This window comes from Bidens hawaiensis, unplaced genomic scaffold (assembly GCF_021521415.1).
Source record: "Bidens hawaiensis isolate Kalapana, Puna unplaced genomic scaffold, B.hawaiensis_p1.1 tig00004774_1, whole genome shotgun sequence".
Lineage (NCBI taxonomy): Eukaryota > Viridiplantae > Streptophyta > Magnoliopsida > Asterales > Asteraceae > Bidens > Bidens hawaiensis.
The window spans coordinates 1,883,498-1,908,361 of record NW_027491298.1 but is presented as its reverse complement, the minus strand read 5'-3'; the positions used below and the strand labels follow the sequence as shown (position 1 = coordinate 1,908,361).

The 24,864-nt window shown below is 37.7% G+C and overlaps 2 pseudogenes across 2 annotated transcripts; one reads left to right on the top strand and one right to left on the bottom strand.

The window, feature by feature from the left end:
• The first annotated feature begins 16,266 nt into the window (after positions 1 to 16,266).
• LOC143628057 (chloride conductance regulatory protein ICln-like) lies at positions 16,267 to 20,762 on the top strand (annotated as a pseudogene). The gene is made up of 9 exons (XR_013152694.1): positions 16,267 to 16,413; positions 19,128 to 19,218; positions 19,281 to 19,358; positions 19,449 to 19,468; positions 19,526 to 19,640; positions 19,730 to 19,795; positions 19,889 to 19,930; positions 20,410 to 20,504; positions 20,589 to 20,762. The product of XR_013152694.1 is annotated as a chloride conductance regulatory protein ICln-like (transcript).
• A 179-nt stretch (positions 20,763 to 20,941) lies between these two features.
• On the bottom strand, positions 20,942 to 23,876 carry LOC143628075 (transketolase, chloroplastic-like; annotated as a pseudogene). Its single transcript, XR_013152697.1, has 7 exons — positions 23,700 to 23,876; positions 23,461 to 23,566; positions 23,190 to 23,295; positions 22,814 to 23,096; positions 22,291 to 22,439; positions 22,022 to 22,175; positions 20,942 to 21,946 (listed from the first exon to the last, which is right to left on the bottom strand). The product of XR_013152697.1 is annotated as a transketolase, chloroplastic-like (transcript).
• Positions 23,877 to 24,864: the final 988 nt, after the last annotated feature.

Below are 24,864 nucleotides of genomic sequence, written 5' to 3'. Positions count from 1 at the left end.
TCCATCCCGATTGATTCCTCCGGTCCTCCAAGATAGTGCTTTAAGCGATGACCGTTCACCTTCCAAGATGTTCCATTATCCGGATTTTGCAACTCCATCACTCCATACGGGAAAACTTCTTTCTCCAAGTACGGTACCGTCCACTTTGATCTCAACTTCTCTGCAAACAACTTCAAACGAGAATTAAATAACAATACCTTATCGCCTTTCTTGAACACTTTTCTGCCTTTCAAACGCCGATCATATAGAGCTTTCGTCTTTTCTTTTATGTTCAACGATCGGGAATATGCTGCATCCCGAAGCTCCTCCAACTCATGAATCTGAAAGTATCTTATCCTTGCGGCCTCGGTAAGATTGACATTCACCGTCTTCAACGCCCAATAAGCTCGATGATCCAACTCAACCGGGAGATGACAAGACTTACCATAAACAAGCATAAACGGTATAGTACCCAACGGAGTCTTGTATGCGGTTTGGAATGCCCACAACGCATCATCTAACTTCTCCGACCAATCCTTTCGACTAGCCCCAACCGTCTTCTCCAAAATCCTCTTCACCCCTCGATTTGCATTCTCGACTTGACCATTCATTTGAAGGTGATAGGCGGTAGAGGTACGATGAGTAACTCCATATCGAGCCAATGCTTTCTCCATGAAAGTATTACAAAAATGGGTGCCCCGATCACTAATAATAGCTCTCAGGGTACCGAAATGAGTAAACAACTTCTTAAGAAACCTCACAACAACTCATGCACCGTTCGTGGCCAACGCTTGGGCTTCCACCCACTTCGACACATAATCAATCACCACCAAAATATACTTATTACCATGGGAAACGGTCCCATGAAGTCGATGCCCCAAACATCAAAGATTTCAAGAATTTGTATGGGGTTTTGAGGCATCTCATTCTTGGATGAAATATTACATGTTCTTTGGCACGCATCACAAAGCTTCACAAACTCTTCAGCATCGTTAACAACCGTCGGCCAATAGAACCCACTATCAAACACCTTCTACGCGGTAGCATGCGCTCCATGATGACCTCCAGTCAACCCTTCATGAACATGCTTGAGAATATCCCAACCTTCCTCTTTCGTCACACATCTCCTCAGGATCCGATCACCACCAATCTTGAACAAGAACAGGTCATCCCACACATACCGATTAACATCCCGGAAGAACTTCCTCTTTTGTTGCGTAGTCATACCCTCCAAAACAAAACCATTAGCCAAATAATTAGCAAAATCAGTGAACCATGGCATACCTTGCTTCTCAGCCGCAACAAAGTCGATCGACTCGTGAGGGAATGTATCACCAATCTCCTCCTCACGCAACTCTTCTCTCCTCGGGTCCTCTAGACAGGATAAATGATCGGCCACTACGTTTTCCGCACCCCTCTTGTCTTTGATCTCGATGTCAAACTCGGAAAGTAGAAGAATCCACCGTATAAGATGAGGCTTCGCGTCTTTCTTATGAAAGAGAAAACGCAAGGCCGCATGATCGGTAAAAACGGTGGTCTTCGAAAGCACGAGGTACGAGCGGAACTTGTCAAATACGAAAACAACGGCTAAAAGCTCCTTCTCGGTGGTAGTGTAGTTTTCTTGAGCATCGTTCAACGTCTTGCTAGCATAATAAATGGGGTGAAAATGTTTATCTCTTCTTTGCCCAAAACCGCTCCAACCGCATAATCACTAGCATCGCACATGAGCTCGAACGACAAACTCCAATCGGGAGAACAAAGAATAGGAGCACTTACAAGATTTTCTTTCAAATACGTGAACGCCTTCAAACACTCATCATCAAACACAAACGGTACATCTTTCTCAAGGAGTCGGGTCATCGGGCGAGTAATTTTGGAAAAATATTTGATAAATCGCCGATAAAACCCCGCATGGCCCAAAAAACTCCTAATCGCCTTCACATTCGTCGGTGGAGGAAGTCTACTTATAGTATCAATCTTCGCCCGATCCACCTCAATACCATCTCTCGAGATCTTATGACCCAGCACAATCCCTTCCGTCACCATAAAATGACACTTTTACCAATTCAACATTAACTTCGTTTCAATGCATCTCTTCAACATCTTCTCAAGATTAGCCAGACACTGATCGAAAGAATTACCGTAAACCGAAAAATCGTCCATAAACACCTCTATGGACGTCTCTATCATATCTTGAAAGATGGCCACCATACAACGCTGAAAGGTAGCCGGAGCGTTACATAGTCCAAATGGCATGCGACGATATGTAAATGTGCCATACGGACATGTAAAAGTCGTCTTCTCCTGGTCTTCCGGTGCAATGGGCATTTGAAAATAACCTGAAAAACCGTCAAGAAAACAATAAAATTGCTGACCTACCAAACGCTCCAACATCTGATCAATAAACGGCAACGGGAAGTGGTCTTTTCGGGTGGCATCATTCAACCGCCGATAGTCAATACATACTCTCCAACGGGTAACCGTACGCGAAGGGATAAGCTCATTCTTCTCATTCATCACAACGGTCATACCTCCCTTCTTTAAAACGACTTGGGTCGGGCTCACCCATGGAAAGTCGGAAATCGGGTAAATCATTCCGGCATCCATCAACTTCAATACCTCCTTCTTTACCACCTATTGCATATTCGAATTGAGACGTCTTTGTGGTTGCACCACCGGCTTGTACTCATCCTCCATTAAAATCCGGTGCGTGCAATAAGCGGGGCTAATACCTTGAATATCGGAAAGTCTCCATGCAATCGCCCCCTTATGTAGTTTCAACACTTCAATCAGCTTCGTCTTTTGTTCTTCTGTCAGCTTGGATGAAACAATAACAGGCAAATTCGAGTCCTCATCAAGATACGCATACTCCAAGTGTGACGGGAGTACTTTCAACTCCAACGGAGCGGGTTTCTCCTCGGAACCCGCCTCACTTTCGCAACTAATCTCATTCACCTCTATCATCTCTGGCAAACCCGAAATCTCAGCCAACTCGTCACAAACCGAGTTATTCTCACACAACACATCCTCACCCAAATCATCACAATCGAACAAACCATTACTTCCCACGAGATCCGCACCACAAATGTAATCGAAACAGCTATCAATACCTGTAATAAATGGGTTAATAAAATAAACCGAGTGGAACGGACCACTGAAATCATCTTGATCACTCAGATGCTTCATCGACCTCGCGACATCATAAGTAACATTCTCATCACCAACCCAAAGCGTGATCTTCCCATCATACACATCGATAAGTGCCTTCGCGGTTCGTAAAAACGGACGACCAAGAATAATGGGAACCTTCTCGTCGGCCTCCATATCGAGCACCACAAAATCAACCGGGAATACAAACTTATCCACCTTCACTAACAAATTCTGGATAATACCTCGTGGATATTTAACCGAACGATCGGCGATAAAGACATGCGAGTCGGTGTAAGCTCGCCTAACTCCAACTTCTCGTACAAAGAATATGGCATCAAATTAATACTTGCACCCAATCCACCAATGCTTGGCTCATCGCATCTTTACCAAACAAAACTGGAATTGTAAACAAACCCGGATTCGACAACTTCTCGGGCACGCGGTTCAACACTACCGCCGAACAATCTCCCATGAATGGAATCGATGACACCTCCCCCAACCTATCTTTCCTCTTCAACAAGTCCTTTAAGAACTTCGCGTACTTCGGCATGTATTAGAGGGCTTCAATGAATGGGAGATTGATCTTCAACTGTCGGAACATATCAAGAAAGTGCCCATACTCCCGCGTATATTTCTGGTGTTTCGCGCGAGCGGGATATGGGATACGAGCATGGTCAATCAAAGGTGATGGCCGGACTTCAACCGGCTTCTTCTCTACTGGTGGTGCAACTGGTGCGGTGTTCTGCACTTTACCCGGTACTTCCATCTTGATTTCTTCATCCATCACCTCTTCATCTACCACTTCAACTTCATTCCTTCGCACCTCGGGACCCAAAACCCTACCGCTACGAGTAGTAATCGCCTTTATTTGAGCGGCCGGATTCTGCTAAGTAGATCCTAAAAACTGTCCCGGAGGTCTTTCATTTAATTGTCGAGCAATATCACCAATGGTTCGCTGCATGTCGAGCATAGCTGATTGTTGATTCTTCAAAAGCAAATCATGGTCGGCAAGGGTCTTTTGAGTAACTTGATATCTATTAAGGATTTGCTGCATCATTTCTTCCAATATTCCCATTCCCTTACTCGAATCTTTCCTATTACCCGAACCTTGCTCATTAGAACTTCTATTGTTATACTAACCTTGATTTCGGTTATAGGGAGCTTGGAAGCCAGGTGGCCCACCGGCCGGACGCCAACTCGAGTTATTCTGACCTTGAATCTGATTCTGATTCTTGTAGCTGTTCCAGTTCTGATTGTTGTTGTTGTACGCATTAGGGAACCTGTTCTGACCAGCCACAAAATGTACATCTTGATTATTCATCAACGGACAATCCAGCGTACCATGACCACCTCTACACATCTCACACGTGTCCACCTTAGTCTTTAGCACTTTTATCTCTCGGGTGAGATTCTCCAAAGCAGCAGCCATACCAGTGTCCAGGTTAACTGGTGCACACCTCGAGCAGATGAGGGTGTACTGGTGACAGGATTGGAATTCCCACCTCGTGGCTTCTTCGCGTACTCAGATTGCGCGAAACTTTCAAACATCTCGTTACACTCGGTTACGTTCTTTCTGTCCATCAGATTACCCCCAGCAGCTGTGTCAAACCTCTCCTGAGCCTCATAAGTAAGCTCATTGTAAAACTTCTCAACAAGGACCCAAGGTGTGAGACCATGTTGCGAACAACGGGACAGCAGATTCTGAAAACGCTCCCAGGCTTGGTAATATGCCTCATCCGGCTCCATGTGGAAGGAGTGGATCTGATCATGGAGGTGAGAGGCCTTAGCAGGTGGAAAGTACTTCTTGAGGAATGCATTGCGAAGCGCCTCCCATGTGGTGAATGTTCCAGCAGGTTGCGAATCGAGCCAAATGGCGGCACGATCTGAAAGTGTAAACGGGAACAGGTGTAGGAAGATCGCATCCCGATTAGCACCTTGCAAGTTGAACGTTTTGAACACACGGGTCAGACGGTTGATGTGTGCCGGTGCATCTTCATCTTCACGGCCATGGAACTGGTGGTGATTGGTGTTGTTGTTCATGACATAGGATGGGATCTGCCACGAGTTAGGGTTATTAATGTCGGGGGCGACAATGGGTGAGTGATCTCCATGGAACCCTTCAAAAGCTTGCTGGTACACGGTGCGGTTATTCTCGGCCATTGGAACGGGTCTAGGACTTGGTGGTGGTGAATTTGCGGGTGAATTTGTGGGTGATGATTTCGGTGAAATATCTATGGTGATCGGTTGCTTTTCAGACGAACTTGCCTCGGAATTCAACGGAGTAGGTCCAAAAGAATCGAACAGCGGTCCTTGCGAACGCAGATTTGGCATGTACCTGAAAAACAAACAAAACAAAATTGGTAGACTCTAATAAAAGACTCGAAAATAAAAAACTGAAAATAGATTAAAATAACTAACACTTAAAATTAGACTCCTACGACTCAAAGCAATAAATGAAACAAATAGCACGTATAAAGCAAGAAAGTCTAATCAAAGCTAATAACGCAATCGCCAAAAATCCCCGACAACGGCGCCAAAAACTTGATGTGCTAAAAGTAGTTTAATAATTATTAACTAAATTAACTAAAAAAAACACTAAGTAATACTCTAGACTCTCTCAAACTCGACTAAACTACTAACTGGCAAGTGAACTGATCGACTCTAGTAAAGCTAAGTAAGTCCGGATATCGAACCCACGAGACTTTCTAAATTACGTTTATTAGCTAATTAGACTCGACTACAAAACACGACTTATTAATTATACTTGTATTTGGGGGGGGGGGGTCTATTTAAAATACTAACTTGATACTATAATTAAAAACTAATTAAGAAAACAAGTACGTTAAACGAAAACAAAGTTTGTTGTGAAAATAAGATGATGATGAGAAAACTACCTAGGCTAGAATCCCCTAAATTTTAGTAACGAATTAACCCGGGAAAATATTTAGTTATGGACTGGGATCGTAAAATAGACACTTAAAAGAAAACCCGAACAGGACCCCTGACCCTTCTCAAAAGACACCTATGGATTTCTAACAAGTTTTAACGCACACCAGTATTGAAAATCAAGTTCCCTTACGGTCACCTAATTAATTATGATCTAGTTCCTTAATAATGAAATCCTACCTTACAGCACGGAAATCAAAGGCAATTTAAAATATTTAATTGATTTAATAGACAATAATAAATAATCAACCCTAGACGGACTCCTTACGAAGAACTAAATCTAGCAAGATTAAATAATAAAGATCTATCAATAACCTAGCCCTTTACAGATTTTAGGTTAGCAGCACACTTAGGTTTATTTGACAATATTATTCCTATGATCTTATCATGACATCAATCATAAAATAATCAAAAACACAAAGTAATTGATCTAATAGCACCCTATCATATGACAAACAATAATCAAGAAAAGCTATGGAACAAAACTCATCAAACAATCCTAAGCATCCATATGCATCAATTTAATATAAATAAATCTTTTACTAAAACACAAAAACCATAACGATAAATAATCCCAAGTCAAATCAAAACATCAAAGTAGGTTCATCATAACCTAGGCAGTCTAAGGGTTTAGCCAACAACCATACTCAAGAACAAAAGAAAATAAATAGGTTTAAACAATAAATTCATGACGAAAATAATGGATTCAAACCGAATAATAACGATTCTTGGATGAGTCGGTGTTGAACCCGGCACTCTCTCCAATCAATAAAAGTCCACGGATGCCTTTATCTTCTATCTTCCTTGACTTCTGTTCGCTGTCCTTCTGTCGAACCCTCACCACCTTATGCGTAGGGATCTGCTTCTTTGACTTCAGGCTTTTTTTTAATACACATCAATAAGAAATATGTCAACTATGTCCCTCTTTATATTAATATATTTGGTTCTCTAAGTAATTTCAATCGATCGTTTCGTGTGACCATTTTAACATGCGCACAAAACAACGACGTTTAAGAGGCGTTTCAACATAAAGCTTCCATTATGTATCTTTAATGCACCATAACCTGAAATTCATAAGCATGCTTAAAGTACCCACCATCTTATTAATAAACTAAAAGAAATAAATATATAAATCATTCACGACGACTTATTCATTCGGTAGTCTCAATATAATTAAAGTACTCCATTTTAACTCGTTATCTCATGAAACCTTAAAACTTAAATATGAACCAATTAAGAATAAATTTCAATAAAAAACATGGTTCAAAAATACTTAAAAGTGTAGGGAATATTTATATTATATATATATATATATATATATTAGACTACATCAACGACTTTGAGGATACACTATTGGGGCTCGAAAGTTTCTAGTCAATAAATATTTTCTTAGGGCATATATAGGACAAAGTCCAATAATATTTAGTGCATGCTCGTACGGCCTCATTTGACCTATCATCCATAATTCCATCTAATTGTATTTTCTTCTTACCATTAAGGGGTTCTTATCTTACGGTGATATGTTGAACCAGTTTGCTTCAACTAGATTTTTTTAAATGTCTTTACTATGCTTGAGATGGGGTAGGTGGATCTTAACTCCAAAGGTGTGAGACCCATAGGTTTTTGATATCACTTAAACTTAAAATGCCTAATGTGTGTGGGGGCTTGATAGGCTGGTGGCTGGGTTTAAGTGAACAACAATATCGGCAATCGCGGTTTTTGCATTTATCTGAGCTTTAAAATAACATATATGTTTTTAAGACCATATTTTCCGATTATGATTCCATTGCAAATATTTTTCAGGGACAAAAAAGGTTTAAGTATGGGGATATACGGATGCTAAAAGTAGTTATAAAATTATTAACTAAAATTATGCTAATCTAGACACTAAGTAATAATTCTAGACTCTTAACTTAACTAAAACTACTAACCGGCAAGTGAACCGGTTGACTCTAGTACAACTAAGTAAGTCCGGATATCGAACCCACAAGACTCTTTAAATTACGTAAACTAGTTAAGTTAGACTTAACTACAGACACGACTATTTATTTATTATTATTGGGGGGGGGGGGTTACTAAAATACTAATTTTAAATTAATCACTAAAACTTAAAAATGACTTAAACCTATACTTAATTCAAATGATGACAAGCAACCACCTAGGCTAGAATCCCTAATGTATCAATTATCAAATAGTTGGAAATTGCTAAGTTATGGAACTGGGATCTTAAACTATTCACTTAAAGAAACCCAAACAGGACCCCTGACCCTTCTCAAGAAGACACCTATGGATTTCTATTAAGTTATTAAAAACACCAGTTTAATTAGACTCGCTTAGGGTCGCTAATTTATTTTATAACAAGTGCCTCTATAAGAAATCCTACCTTACAGCGCGGAAATCAAAGGTAGTTTAATAAATTCATTCGATATTAATAGACAAAGTTGAAAAATCAAACCTAGACGGACTCCTTACGAAGAATTAAATCTAGCAATCTTAATCAACCAAGACCTATCAAATAACCTATCACCTTACAGTTTTTTAGGCTAGCGGCACCTTTAGGTCTACTTGATTAATTATTATTGTTCCTAGGGTTTTATTGCAAGTCAACCATAAATTAGTCAAAAACACACAGTAGATGACCTAACAGAATCATGTCATATGAAACAATCACCAAGGAAACTGTAAAACAATAAAATTCACCAAACAATCCTAAGCACACATATGCATCGAATGAATAACAATAAACCTTTTACTTAATCATAAACCATAACAAAAGCAAAATCAAAACTAAAGTCCAATGTTAACAAAAGTTCATCATAACCTAGGTAGTTTGAGGGTTTAGCCAACAACCAAACTTAAGAACAAACCAAAATAAATAAGTTTAAGTAATGAATGCATAACGAAAACAATAAATTCAAACAAAATAATAATGATTCTTGGATGAGTAGGTGTTGAACCCAGACGCTCTCAGCTCGAACCAAAGTGCTTTCCCTTGTGGCTGCCCAATTCTCTTCTGATGGTGGCTCTCCAAAAATTCCTCTCCCCCTTCTGTTCGTGAATCTGCCTCTTTTATAATTGTTTTCTTTTTTTCTTGCGGCCCACTCCTCTTCTTTGTTTTAATATGGTCATGTGTATAACTTCTGCAAATAATTTATGGTGAAGATTCTTATCAATATTATTTATTAAAAAAAACCAAGTAAAATGCATGCATCCATATGCACGTGCACCAAATCAATCCATAATTATTTTATTCTTTTTTTTTTCTTTTTTGTAATTAAGAATAAGAATATTATTAATTATAACAATAGCATAGAAAACTTATTCTGCCATTCACTCGTTTATATCAAGTTTAGTAAAAGTACTTATATAAGCTCATGATATCTTAAAACTTTTAAAATTAAAATATGAACTAGAAACGAGTATAATTAAATAAAAACAACCCCAATGTTACTTAAAAGTGTAGAAAATATTTATATAAAAATATGTATAATTTAGACCATATCAATAATGTGTTAGCTACTATTTGGGTTTAGTTTACAAGTGACACGAGATCGAAGACTCGCGCAAAAATAAACCAAATACAACTAACTAGATAGCGGTAAGTGGGTGTCAAACACGAGGAGTTTGTGGAATATGTGTTACTACGTAACTTAAAAATTAAACTAATATAAATGTAAATGATGAAAAAGTAATTCTCAAGTTAGTTTTGATTTGATTTTATAAACTAAACGAAAGTTGTAAACAATTGCTTAAGCAAGTATTCCTCTTGGAATTCGGGTTATTACTCAACACTTTTATTAAAGTTCAATGGATAAATCATAATATCTTGATTTTGTGTAAGTGTAATTGTTTGTGATTAATCAAGAACTAAGTACTCGGATTCCTAGAATGCGAGGTCGTTACTTGATAATCAATCAATATAGTCTTAACCCTAATTCCTTCTACTAAATCTCAATTGTCAACGACACCAAGAACGTATAGAACGAAACTAGGTTTAAAACGATATGCACAAATTACAAACAATCAAACAAACATCATAGTTATACTAACCTCAACAATTAGATAACCAATCCAAATTCAAGAACAATAAACATAAATGTATTGTGAATAACCTTACATCCAAGAGAAACACCAAAGGGTTTAGCCACACATGATTGGTTTCATCAAGCCCATGTTTAATTCAATTCAATCAAAGATTATGATGTAAATCTTCAATTAGAAACACCCAAAATATTGTTCCAAGGCACCAAAATCACCCACACCAATTGTCTAGTTCGGAATCCCCAAGAATGGAACCCAAAAGTCCTTTAAAACCCATTTTTCGAGTTGTAACCGACATCAAAATGCTGAGGCTACAGTAAGCTACGGTGGCTACCGTAAGCTACGGTAGCCCTGAAGTTCCTACGGTGGAAAGTGTCTGTTTACGGTGGCTTTTTACGGCAGACCCCTAGCGTAGCTTACGGTGGCTACCGTAAGCTACGGTAGACCCAGTTCAAAATCCATTTTTCTTTATCAATTGTTGGCTGTTGACTTCCCGCATTGACTCTCTTGTTCCTTTTCATTTGAACACACTCGAGCAACCTTTTCTCCTCATTTGTACCTGCATTACACAACATAGTGTAGTAATCCAAATCCTTGAATTTATACATAAACGCACACGTTTTAACTAGAATTACGACACTTAAGGGTGGCTCTACAATCCACCCGTCACATCCCCACACTTACACGTTGCTTGCCCTCAAGCAACTCAAACAATTTCTTGTTTTTAAAACATACCACAAAGCCCGGCTCAGTCAAGGTCCCCAATCATACCCTATTCCCTCATTATTAGAGGTTTGTATTAGTATCACTCAATATTATATTTAAAACATAGAATTCTAGTAAACCTTAACATGCTTTTGGCTTTTACTCACACATAACACACATTCACTTATTAACCCTCTTATCGGTGATCGTTCTATATTTTCCAATAATATTCAATTCTCCTCGCATACGCTTGTACTACCATCAAATCTTCGCCTATATATGCTTTGACACAAATACAAATCAAGAGGACTTAAAACGGGCTATACCGGGGCTAGGTGTAAGGGTATGGAATGGAATATTGAAAGTAGCTCAGGCGATCCGATCTGGCTTATTACATCAAAACTAAATAAACAATAATATAAACAACAATAAACATTACTAACTTGTATCTCAACACTCACTACACCATACTTCGAACATTGACTCTCAACTTTTTCTTTCTTTTTCTTTTTTTATCTTTTTTTTTTCATTTTTTTCTTTCTTTCTTTTTTTTTGAGTAAACATAATACTCAATACTTCCTATTGATTAGTACTATAACAATTACAAATACAAAGAAATACCTACTAAGCCGGATCGTCTCGCAATATAACATCGGGGTTGATTAAATCAGAAGAATAAGTCCAATAAAGTTTTCTAAGGGAACCAACCCCCGCCCCTCTCATTGCCCATGCTCATATGTGTAATGTATGAGGCCCAACCCCCCAAAACCCACACTCACGCTCATCCAGACGAGGTTTAAACCTAATTGCCTCTATCACTTTTGCACTTATGCCAAGCTAAGGTCTCAAAATGCATTGATAGCACAAGTTCTAACGGAGAATAACCAATCCATCACCGCTCTTCACTTTCCCAATAAACAACTGGACATGGACATGTTATGAAGGTTATTGTACCGGAAGCATGCTAACCTTGACTAGAATACTACACAACCTCATTTTTTTAAAACAACTAAGCAAACTTGACCTTTAGGGAATTGTGACCATGAAAAGAGACCAAAACCTTACCCCGCCATCTTACCACTTTCCGACTTTCTTTAAATTTTTTATTTTTATTTTTTTATTTTTTTCTCTTTTCTTTTTCTTTTTTTTTTATGAAAAATTTTTAAAAACAAAAAATTCCCCCATCCCCACACTTGGGATATATTGTCCCCGATCTATGGTTTTGAGAAATTAAAAACTCCACTTCCATTCATGAAAAACCCATGTTGTCCCCAACATAGTGTCGAAGAGAAATCCATAAGAATTTCCCAACACTTGGTTTTTGCTAAGATGGTAACTTAAAATACCATTAATAACAAACAAACTATAAATTATAGAGCAAAATAAAAATAAAAATATACAAAATGTACAATTACCACCTTTTTGAAACTTTTATGACATTCAAGGTGGGTGAGTGGCCCACTCCCGTGCAGCCTTCTCATTATAAGCACGCTTTCAAGCAACTGTTTCCAGTTTTCCGGCAAACCAGGGTCGGGCCTGAACATCCTCATCCTCCACCCTGGATCATTTAGGTTAAGTGGATGTCTCACTTTTGTCTTCCTTGGTCAGCTACCTTTTCCTTGGAATTTCATATCTAGTAAAATAAATAATACTTTAACGAAAGATTTTAAAATAAAACTTTTATACACTAACTTTTATAAAAGAATCTTTTTATATATGAAAACTCTCTTTAAAACTTTAAATGACTCTTTCAAAGATGTGAACACAAATTTATAATTAATAATAATTATATTATGCTCATCAAATCCATAATATTGTTAGGTCTATTCATATATAGCACATTTCATGTTGCTTTTATATGTTTTATAAACATGTTGTAAATAATAAAATGCTAGATCTATATTTTTGGGTCACGTTTTAAGTCACTTGTTATTAGATCTACATTTTTATTAGTATATTTTGTTACTTTACACTTGGGTGAACATGACTTAACATAAATACTAAAATTAGAGTATGTAAATTAAAGGTTATAGGCTCACCATGCTTTGAGAATGAAATAAAGAAGAAAAATGAGATGTAAGCTTGTGTGCACCAACTCTTACACTCCTACTTCATGCTTGTTCATGAAAGCGGCTTGAAGGTTGAAAGGTTGTGACATTGGATGTATCTTGGTTTAAAGAGAACAAGGGACAAGATGCTTGTATGTCTTTGAGATGTAACTGATGATATGAAAGGAGTGGTGGTGGGTTTTTGTTTGTAACGAAGGGAGAGTGAGAGGTGAAAGCCAAGTGGGTTTGCTATGGGTGTTTGCAAGTGTTATGATCTTATGTCATACTTCTAACTTCTTTTATAGCAACTAGATATTAAATTATATCCCATATAATAAATTGTATATGTGTTGAGTGTATAACCATAATTATGGCTGAGCAGGAAATGGGAATAGGGTATACGTTATAGGTAGGGTGAGTAGAAGTGGACTGGTTTGAAAGCTCTTTCTAATTAGTTGACTTGCTTATTTATTCATTTTTGTGCAACGATTTAAGATGGTTAAGTTTTGAGTCAAGAATGGTTGGTACACTCTACTTTTTGGTTCCCTATCACACTTTAGTGCAAGTGTGTAACAGTGGTCTTGCATGCTTATGGGTTTGTGTTCGCATGCATGCACCATTATATAAAACATGAAAATATATATGTCTTGGTTATCTCCATAATTTGGTCACATGTTCATAGAGTCAGATCCTCTTTTTGTGAGTTTGGGGTAAAATTATTTTGAGGCTATAAGTTATTATTCTTAATAATTAGTTTAGCTTATACGTAAGAATAATTTGTAAGTCAATATTTTAGGACTTAATTATGTGTTTATATATGTTAACAAAACTTATTAGAAGACTATAATTGTATATAAGTTTGTGTTCACGCTCGTATTTAGTCAGTATATCGATTCGTTTCCACGAGTTTGGTTACCAAATAAAAAGTATTGGTATGTTTCGGACTTCGCTCCGAGTCGTTATATATATTTATATACACATATACCTTTTTATATATATTGTGTCGTTTTCCTATAGCATATAAAAGTATTATTTTTACTATTTAGAATATAGTATAACCAATCGTCGTGTCAGGTATTCGTGTTTGTGACGCGGTAATTCCTATTATTACTCAATACACTAATATGCATTGCTTATTAGTAACTTCTAGATGAACAGTCATGCAAGTGTACTAGGATGATATGTAATAATAATAAATTTTTGTTAATAATTTGTACGGATATTGACCTAAATTTTGTTGGTTGTCACAAGGTAATTCCGATTCAAACTTAGGACCTATTCGAAAGTCCAAGTAGAAGCGTTCAAGCTCTGCCTTGGAAAGTTTGGAAACATTAACGGCCGTATCTGCCTTTGAACCTATAATGAAAACATATTAGAAGAAAGGAGGATCGTACCTTTTAAGGTGGAAAAAGGGGGAAATCACCGGAGAACGGTGGAATATTCGGAGGGTTAATAGTGAAAAACATGAGGAGGTTGCAGAATGGCGATTCTCGGGGGTTACATAAAGGGTTATTTGAATTTCAAATCCCCAAATTTTAGGGGCAGGTGAAAGGCTGAGGTTGCTTCTAGGGACATATATTAATTAGGGATATAATGAGCTCGTGCTGTAACCGTCAAATCAGTCAGTTATGACAGGAGCAACTACTTGAATAAAATAAACATAATAATTGAAAGGTTAATGCGACAAGCTTCAAACTTCTAGTCCTAAGCTTCAAATGCGGAAGCTTTGCACCACAAGATCCTAGTTTCTAGACCACACAACAAATAAACATTTTCTAGCTCTTGGGCTTCAATAAACAAGCCCAAAACAACAAAATGGGTATATGCCTTGGTCTATGAAAAGGCATGCCGTTGAGCCCATAAAGCATTAAACACCCTAGGGGGACATCATGAAGAAAAAGAGTTAAGTCGCAAGCATTCATCATGACACTCCAAATACTTTTGACTAGGGAGCTGATGACGTAGTACCCTTACTCACCCATAAGCCAGTGAATCCTAGAAGCTAGGAAGCAGCAAACACAAGCTTCTAGACTACGAAGCTCTAAGCTTCATTACTAAAGCTTCTAGGTTGACTAGGGAAGCTTCTCGCTACAGTAAATCTCAGAAAAGTCACATATGATTTGACATAAAGCTGAAATCTATAATAAAGCACAAATTTCGATATGGCGGGACAAAAGTAGATAGCAAGTTACACTAAAATGATATTGCTTGTCTGAACATGCTGAAAGATGAGTTAACCCTAACCCTTTTAGAAGCTTAAGCTTCCCCAAAGAATCTTCTGTGTTGCCTATAAATGGAGGACTTCACCAAAGGTATTCTTCATTCATTCTTATCCTATTCTCTCTACTCTCTCTTCATACTTACTCTCTTTTCACCTCTTACTCAAATCACTAATTCTCATGCCGGAGGCTGATCGCAGAAGACCCTCTCCCCCGGTGAGACTAACCTGTCGTTTTCTTTTATCTTAGCAGGTTAGAAATCTTTGTTAGTGTCATACTCTTGGGTTGTCATACCTTCATTGTCGCTATACCCGCTGTACCAACAGTTACTCATTATATTAATTAGCAATTACTTAGTCCACAAGTCGGTGGCAATTATTTGGTGTCCAAGAAAGTTTGCTAGCAGTCATAGTTTCTAGCAATTGGAGTCATAATCTAATGAGTTTACGTTAGCCTATATAACCAAGTTACGTTTTACATTGTAATTGAGTTTTTAAGTTATATTTTTTCGGTAATAAAAGTGTTTAGGGAGTTATCTAAATCAATTTTTTATCGATTCTGGACTTGAATTTATGCTAATAAACATGAATTTAAGTGGTTAGTTGTCTTCTTGTTTAGTTTCCATTCGAATGACGTCTTATTAGAACAATTCAGCATTTGGCTGTACTTATAAAAACTATGTAGTGTGTGTAACTATGATACACTGACTGTAACTGAAAACATTGAGAGCATTCACATCCTATCCACTTTATTATGTGAGTGAAGTCTTTATAATTTAGTAAGTGATTTAAGGTGTTGTGAGTGAAGAGTGGAGAAAACGCCATGATTTTTTTGTATATCTGAAAAGTTCCTGTAGCACCCTATAAACTTTTAAATGTTCTTTGAAAGTTGTTGTGAGTAAAGGAAAGATAAAAGGTAATGATAAATGTATAAAAAAAAAGAGTACTGGCTTCACATAATCCCAACTATGCCCGATTGGCAAATATAAGTCTAAGCTATTGAAATGACATATATATATATATAATCCCAGCTACGCATGTGGGTGCAAAGTTAACGAAAACTTAACCAAGAGCTAGATTTTGGTGACGTGGCCGCTAACTTGTCTCTTAACCAGCTGACGGGGACGATGAGTAGTCATTAACCAACTGACATGGATGATGAGTTGTCATTAATTATAAATGAGTGAAAACCTGTTAATCGAAGGTGAAACCCAGCTTATTGAAATAATTGAGCCAATTGCTCGCTATCCACATCATACGGCAAATTGCCCACAAATAACTTCGCATCTTCCGGCGGCTCAACAAACTCCTCCGCCTCCGGTTCAGGCTCTCCATCGTCGGAACCACAATCTTGAACCGGAGTAGTGGCTTCTCAATATTCGGCGGCGGCGGATTCCAGTTCATCGGCTTGAAGCACTGATATATTGTCATCTTCCTAGGATGAAACCAGGGTTACACTTAGGGAAAAATTAGGGTTTTTCGAATTAGGTATGATTTGAAGGAAGTGGAGATATGGAGGCTGATGGGTTTGAGAATTGAGATGTGGTGGGGTGGTAGGATTTGGCGGCGAAGATGGTCGGAGATGATGAAACCCTTAACAACGTCTTGCGCGGCAAAACCCAGAAAATCCTAATGGTGGGTTGGGATAATTGAACAGGCAAGAGACAAGAGAGAAGCCACATTTGGAAGGTTGTCGGTGGGTTTGGAGTTGGGTTAATGATTATTGGTTGTGGAAGTTGAAGCAGGTTCCTTGTTGCTTTTAAACCAAGAGAGAAGCCATGTTTTCCGATGACTTGGTAGTTATTATTATTATTAATCCTTTTGTAATTAATGAAAACTCATTGTCCCTGCCAGCTACTTAATGACAACGCATCGTCCCCGTCAGTTGGTTAAGAGACAAGTCAGCGGCCACGTCACAAAAAACTAACGGCTGATTAAGTTTCCGTTAACTTTGCACCCACATGCGTAGTTGGGAATATTTTTTGTCATTTCAATAGCTGAGTCTTATATTTGCCAATCAGGTATAGTTGAGATTATATGAAGTCAATACTCCATAAAAATATTATTTTATTGAAAAGAATAGAGAAATTATAGTGATTTTTAGTGTAATTTTGGATTTGAAAATAAGGGAAGAGATGTGAATGCTATGATATGATAATAGTGTTGGGGTATTTTTTGCCCATGAAAAAGCCCAACAAATAATACTCTACATGGGTTTTATTATTACTATTAATATTATTTGGTAATAAAGAAAAGAAAAGAAGAAAAGAAATTATTATTTCTTTTGTTACGTATGTATGCATACAAATCACAATTGGTGATTTACTTTTGGGCCACATAATATTTGTGGTGTTTTTTATCTTGGGCTCCAAGTTCACGTGAGAAACAAGGTTTATTTGGAATACTGGTATATAACCGACATAACACAAAAAGGTTACAAATAGGTTTTTCTTCTTGTGATTTAATTTGCCGCATACAAGAAAGGAAATAATCCAGAACCTTATTTTGGTATTCCTCTTCTTCTGTCGACACAACTTTGGAAGGGAAGCTTTTTTTATTGGTGCTCAATTTCTTTTGGTGTTTTGTGGAGATAAGAGACGTTCCAGAGATTGGTTTATTCTCTCGTTGGTGATTCCTCTTACTCGCTTTCTTTTGTAGTTTTTGATTCCATATACTTGAAGTAATTATTGTTCCACGTATATGATGTTTTGTGTATGCCTCTAGTTTCACCTAAAGAAGACTTTGTATTGCTCATTATTGGTGATAGTGGATTTGAAGCAACTCTAGTAGTCCCATGGTTTTTACTCTCGCCTTGAGAGGTTTTCCACGCTAAAATTTTTGTGTCACTTTTACTTTTAAATTATACCCTATTTGTTTGCATCCTCATTGGTTCATTCGGGTCGGGAAAAAGTTTAGCCAAACGAAGATTAATTCCGCATTTTTGTTTACCGTTCGTGGCTAGATGGCCGTTTTTCCCAACAAATAGATCTTGAAAATATATCATATCTGCACACAAAACAAATTTATTTAAAAATCTCAACGATGGTTCCCACAAAAGTTTGATGTTATATATAAGGCTTTAAAAACAAAATAACCAATACCTTTGTGAAACTTTCACTGGGATTTAATTCAAGCTTGTTAATCGTAAGCTTGCGAAGGCCACAATAAGTTAACAATGCAAGAAAGAGGATCAAGCTTAAAAAAAAGTAGAATAAGAAACCAGAAAACACATAATAGAGATCAAAATGACATATAAGAAAAATATTAGTTTACAAGGAGACAGATTCCTAGTGTAAATTTAATGTATAAAGCCTATTCTATAATATTTGTTGCAACCATATTTGACACGGACCATTTAGGGGGAAAAATTATAAATTTTTTTTTTTGGGGGGGGTGAAGAGAATTCTTTCAAGATCAACATAGGCCGACTGATGCCAGCTTAGCCCTCTCTTTTGACAGCCTTTACCAAAGCATTAAGTATGTTGAATAATCAAATTTAAGTATACTCCAAACATTTTTCTACCCTTAGTGACAATTTTCTTCTAAACAAATTTCATTAATTGACCCTCAAAAAGCACACGTATTAAAGATAGGAACCAAATTTTCTTCTAAACAAAGTTCATTGTGTTTTTTATCTCGGTATTGTATTTTCGTCGGTTTTTTTTTAACAGTAATGATGGGGGAAACACTTTAGTTATATAAATTTTTCGCTTTTTAATTATATTTTGAATTATGATTTTTTTATTATTTTTTCTGAATTTACTTTTAAATGGTTTTTTTGTCACAAATCGCTCCTTGTTTTTGTCCCCCTTGGTAATTTAACTTTAGCATATGATATAGATAATTACAATTAATATAAGTATGTCATTAATAGGTTAAAAGATTTATGATTCTTAATTCATACCAATAAAAGCACTCTATAATAAATTATTTTTAAGAAGTCTCTAAATTTTATCCTTGTTTTTTAAAGCACCCTAGGGTTTTAGAGACGGGTAAGCTAAAATAATCCATCAACAATGGCAGGTGCAGGACTAAGGTAGTTGACAGCCGGTGACGATGGCGACAACGGCGAGGAGCTTATGCACGTCCAACCGGAAACCGTCCTCCCGGCAGTCTCTACATCTCCACCAAGTATAACAACTTTTATCCTTTTCTTTATATAACTATAAACTAAATTAAATTACTTTCTGCAGACAGCTCATGTGGTTGAGCGATATCGACAAGACGAAAGGCTACGCAGTCGATTTCTAGGGATCCTGATGCCTATTCAGGTATCTCATCCACCAATCTCATATGTTTTCTATTTCATACTTTTTGGGTTTGGTATGAATGAATTCGAAGCTTATATGCAATACATATAGCATACAGTATCTGCATTTCTGTCATACATAAAGATTGGTCATACAACAATAACAATGGTAACTTATTGTTGTTTTAGGTTGACACAGGGGGTGAAGATGATGAATCAGAAGACTCTGATTCAGAATCTGATCATACGTTGGATGTATCAAAGATTACCGAGATGAGGCTTGTGCCTTCTGACCCTAATCAATGTATACTTCTCACTTGAATACAATAATACATCACATAATTGCAATACGTTCATCATCCCATATTAATATATCTCTTACTTGGTTGACAGTGGATGCTCTTTTTGAGGTGTTTAATGAGTGTGCAGAGCTAAACCCTGAACCTGCTAAAGGTCAAGGTGCAGTGCCCGACTGTCAGATTTCAAGACCTTTTTAACTTGTTGCCATTTGCTTACTCGTTTTTAGTTTTTTTTTTTTTTCAGAGGAGGAAGAGGAGCACAATTGGGTTTTCAGTGCTGATCAATCGGGTTTAGGTATGAACACGCTTATGGCTATATTTTATATAATAATAGCTTGCTTAGGCTCGCAATCTGTTGAAGTTCAGTATATGAAGCTTGAGTTTGTTTATTAGTAAATGAGCTCTAGTTTAGGCTTGAGGTTGTTTAAGCTTGGCTCAATTCGAGCTTTTAGCGAACTTATCTCCAGTAGCTCCTGAGCGGCTCGACTAACTTACACCCTTAGTTAAACGGGTAAAATGTTATCTCTAAAAGAAACATGTTAAATGGGTTGAAAGTCATCCAAAGTTAATACTTCTAATTGGTTTCAGTTGCTATTACTGAAGTAATACAATGTAGTTTTTAGAATTATATTTAACGTTGCTAGTTTTAAAGTTAGTGGACAAAAAGTTGGACCTGAACATCTTACCGGACTCAGTCGCTTTGCCAACTCTGCAATCTGCATCATCCAGACCTGTGTTAAATCTTATTTTGTGCATCTTACATGCATGTTTCAGATGAAGTTGATTCGGATTGGGATTCATCACAAACGAGTTTCAGCACAATTGGTCATCCGAATGGAAATAGTGGCCTGGCTCGCGATGTGCTTGAGGTACGCTTTCATACTTTTAATTCATTTTTTGTTTTTTAACCTCGTCCGACAATTTACATTATGTTTGTTCTAAACCTGTGACAGCTTCATATAAACGACCAAAGGTTCGAGGATGCTGAGGAAACGGAAAGCAACACCACCAATGGGGGCCATTAATTATCATATTCGGTTTTATATTACATACCAAAAGTCAACTTTACATGAGGTTTTTAGTTAATCTGTAAGGTCGAGTTTTATGTCCGGCACATGTTGCATTGTTGTCTGTAGTTTGTAAGCATATTGCTCTAAAGTCTAGTTTTTGACTCCTCTTAGCAGATTTGGTGCTTTGGATTTGTTTTTTAAATAACTCCTATTTATGTTGCATTTTTAGCCATAACATAACTAAATACAACACATATATGAAAAGTATAGTTTTTATATTTAGATCCTAACCTACCATTTTTCTATCACTTTTTATTACCTCATATTCATATTCAACACATCTAGCAAACTGCCTTTGCTGCTTCAATAACAGCTTCAGCTGTAATTCCAAACTCCTTATATATCCTCCCTGCAGGTGCACTTGCCCCGAACCTATCAATCCCGATCGCCTTCCCTTTCCTCCCTACAATCTTCTCCCACCCAAACGTGGACCCCGCCTCAATACTAACCCGAGCTGTTACACCACTTGGCAACACACTTTTCTTATACTCATCACTTTGCTCGTCAAAAAGCTCCCACGAAACAAACGACACCACCCGAACCGCCTTCCCTTCTTTCCTCAACTCATCACCCGCCCTCACTGCAATTTCCAATTCCGACCCAGTCCCAATCAAAATCACATCGGGTTTATTGTTTAACGAATTGTCCGACAAGATATATCCACCTTTCTCGACTTTCTCAATCCCTGTGCCACTTAAATTCGGAAGCTTTTGCCTCGAGAGCGCCAAAACCGAAGGACGTTTCGTGTTGAGAATCGCCACACGATAAGCACCCGCGGTTTCGTTCCCATCAGCAGGTCGGAGCATGAGAATATTTGGCATGGCTCGGAAACTTGATATATGTTCAACAGGTTGGTGGGTGGGCCCGTCTTCCCCTAAACCGATTGAATCGTGGGTCATTACGTATATCACTCTAGATTCGGATAATGCTGCGAGCCTCATAGCGGGTCTCATGTAATCTGTGAATACAAAGAAAGTTGCACAATATGGAATAAGTCCCTTTGTGTGATGAGCAATCCCGTTACAAATCGCACCCATGCCATGTTCACGGACACCAAACCGGATATTACGTTCTTCCGGGGTCGGTTTCTGAAGGTCTCCAAACATTTTTAGAAGTGTCATGTTAGAGGATGCAAGATCAGCACTGCCCCCGAGAAGCCCGGGGAGAACTTTTGCTAAAGCATTTAAGCATTGTTGTGAAAGGTTTCTTGTCGCGTCTCCCGGGATTTGTGGAGTGTAAGTCTGTAAGAAACATAAATATAAAATGCGTATCTGTTTATTTATGAACAAGTTAAATTATGTTTGTAAGAAACTAACCGGTAGAGCTTTCTCCCAACCAACGGGCAATTCACCATCGATAAGAGCTTTTAATTCTGTTGCGTCTTCTTTGTACTTGTTCTCATATGCTGCAAACCTTTTATTCCACTCACTTTCAAGAACTTTTCCTTCAGAAATGTGACGATTCCAATGCCTACACAATTCGTAAATTAATATTTTAAGGTCGCATTTTGTTTTCTGTATTGATATAATATTTGTTATGACATCATACAATTGAATTAGAATGATGGGCACAAGGTAGAACGTACTCTTTAACATCATCGGGTACATAAAATGCCTCGTGGGCCCATCCGAGATTTTTTCTTGTGGCCTCGACTTCCTTAGCTCCCAATGCACTACCATGAGCACTATATGAGTTAGCCTTGTTTGGTGATCCATAACCAATTGTAGTTGTAACCTAAAACCCGACAAAGAGAAGTTTTTTTTTTCACAAACTAATCTATATTCGTTTAACAACGAAGAGTTATTAACTTAAAACAAATTTATTTGAACAAACATGACAAAAAAAATGTTCTTTTCATTTAACAAAATATACAGGTTAAATCATCTAATAGCATCATGCACATATATAAACTTTCATTATATATGAGCATATATGTAATGTATATTAATTCTAGGTTCTTAGCGAGACAGCTATTAATAACGGGAGCTAAAATAGCTTTTAAAGAAAACATAATCCTGATTGACTCATTCGTAAGTAAATAGGCTGAAACGGCCACCTTTGTTAATGCTTAATTAGTATGCATGACTAAAGGAAATATATATGTATACCTTGATCAAACTTGGTTTATCTTTAACAGACCTTGCTTCCTCAATGGCCTCACGGATTTCATCATATCCGGAATTACCGTTCTTCACCCAAATTACATGCCACCCTAATCCTTCAAATCGTTTATCAACATTCTCAGTGAAAGCAATATTTGTGTTTCCATCAATGGAGGTATGGTTGTCATCATAGAAGGCTATTAGCTTCCCGAGCCCCCAATGTGCAGCAAGAGAACAAGCTTCATTTGATACCCCTTCCATTTGGCAACCGTCACCCAGTATAACGTACCTAGTTCAATGTTAAGATTGGTTGCTGCCACATCTTACACTAGTACCATTTAAAAAAGAATGAACTTGATAATGAAATGTTACGGTGCATTACGTGTAATGATCAACTATCTCAAGGCCTGGTTTGTTAAATCGGCTTGCTAGATGCTTCTCAGCAAGGGCTAAACCAACCGCATTAGCAACACCCTGGCCAAGTGGTCCTACAAGAAGACGGATAAAAACCGCTTTATAGATTCTGTTGGAAAGATTCATGTGTACATTTATGCTAGCTCAAGGGTCACATATGGCTGATGTTGTAACAATATAGTTTTCGTAATCATATATATATAATAAATGGAGAAAATGTTTTAAGTCAAGTGGTCAACCCTAGCTACTCATAACTGTTGTGACTTCAATTCCTGGTGTCACAAAGTTTTCAGGGTGTCCAGGTGTTTTGCTTCCCCATTGCCTAAAGCTTTTCAAGTCTTGTTCCTACATTCAATTTACACAAAACAAATAATTAGAGTTTTATACCTACAAAATACAACCCCTAAATTGCAAATTTAATACGACATAAACGTAAGTTATGAGTCTAAAACTAGATGGAAGAGAAGTGATTACCTACCTTAACACTATCGTAGCCAGACAGGTAAAGCAAAGCATAGTGCAGCATGCACCCATGTCCAGCCGACAACACAAACCGATCACGGTTGAACCAAAACGGGTTCTTGGGGTTATACTTCATCACCTCATCAAACAATATATGCCCCATCGGAGCACAGCCCATGGGCAACCCAGGATGACCCGAGTTCGCCTTCTCGATCGCATCCACAGCCAGGAACCGGATGGTGTTCACAGAATTTTCCACCAACGACGAGTCGGTTCGGACAGCCGAGGCACGCAATAACCGCGACCTCCGGGAACCACCGGAAATGAAGTTGAAGTTGAAGTTGAAGTTGATGGTGACGGCAAGGCGGTTGGAGGTTTGTGTTTTGGTGTTGTAGAAGAAAGGTTGAATGGGTGAAGAAGCCATTGATATATTTTATTTTGGTGGAGAAGAAGATGATCGGAAGTATTAATATTAATATTGATGAAGGTGGCGGTGGTGGTCAAATTAATATATATGGTGTTCGTACGTGTTTTAATTCCAGCAAATAAATAGTACGAGGTGTCTCCACGTGGAGTTGTATGTTTTCTGCATATATCACCTTTTTTTTTACTTTTTTGTAAATGAAGATTATTGTGATTTGTGATTCATACATTTTGATACGGTCCCGGTCCGACTTGTGAACATGCATGCCCCCAACATCTCGACACCAACTCATGAACATGCCTGCCCCAGCGCTGCTCACACAATTAATACAATGACTTACAAACATTCCCCACTGACTTGGTATCTCGGACACCGACTCGTGGACATGCCCACACAACTTGGTTTCTTGGACACCAACTCATCAACATGCCCCAATGACCAGGCCGGTCGCACAAGGACTAGGAAATTTGGCCCAATGACTTGGTTTCTCGAACACCGACTCGTGATCCAACGGCTTGGTTTCTCAAAATTCTGATTCCTAGAAAACTAAATGTATGTTTCTTTCACTTTTTTTTAGAATGGTTAACCATCTCATCTATAGATCATTCACATTTGGTTTTCTATCCTTATCCCCATCGCTAAAATTTAGAAAAAATACAAAGAATTCTTGTCTTTTTACCTCCACATTAGGATGCCTATATGGACCCAATTAACAACTAATGTCAATGCTACTCAGTGTTAGAATACGTGAATATGT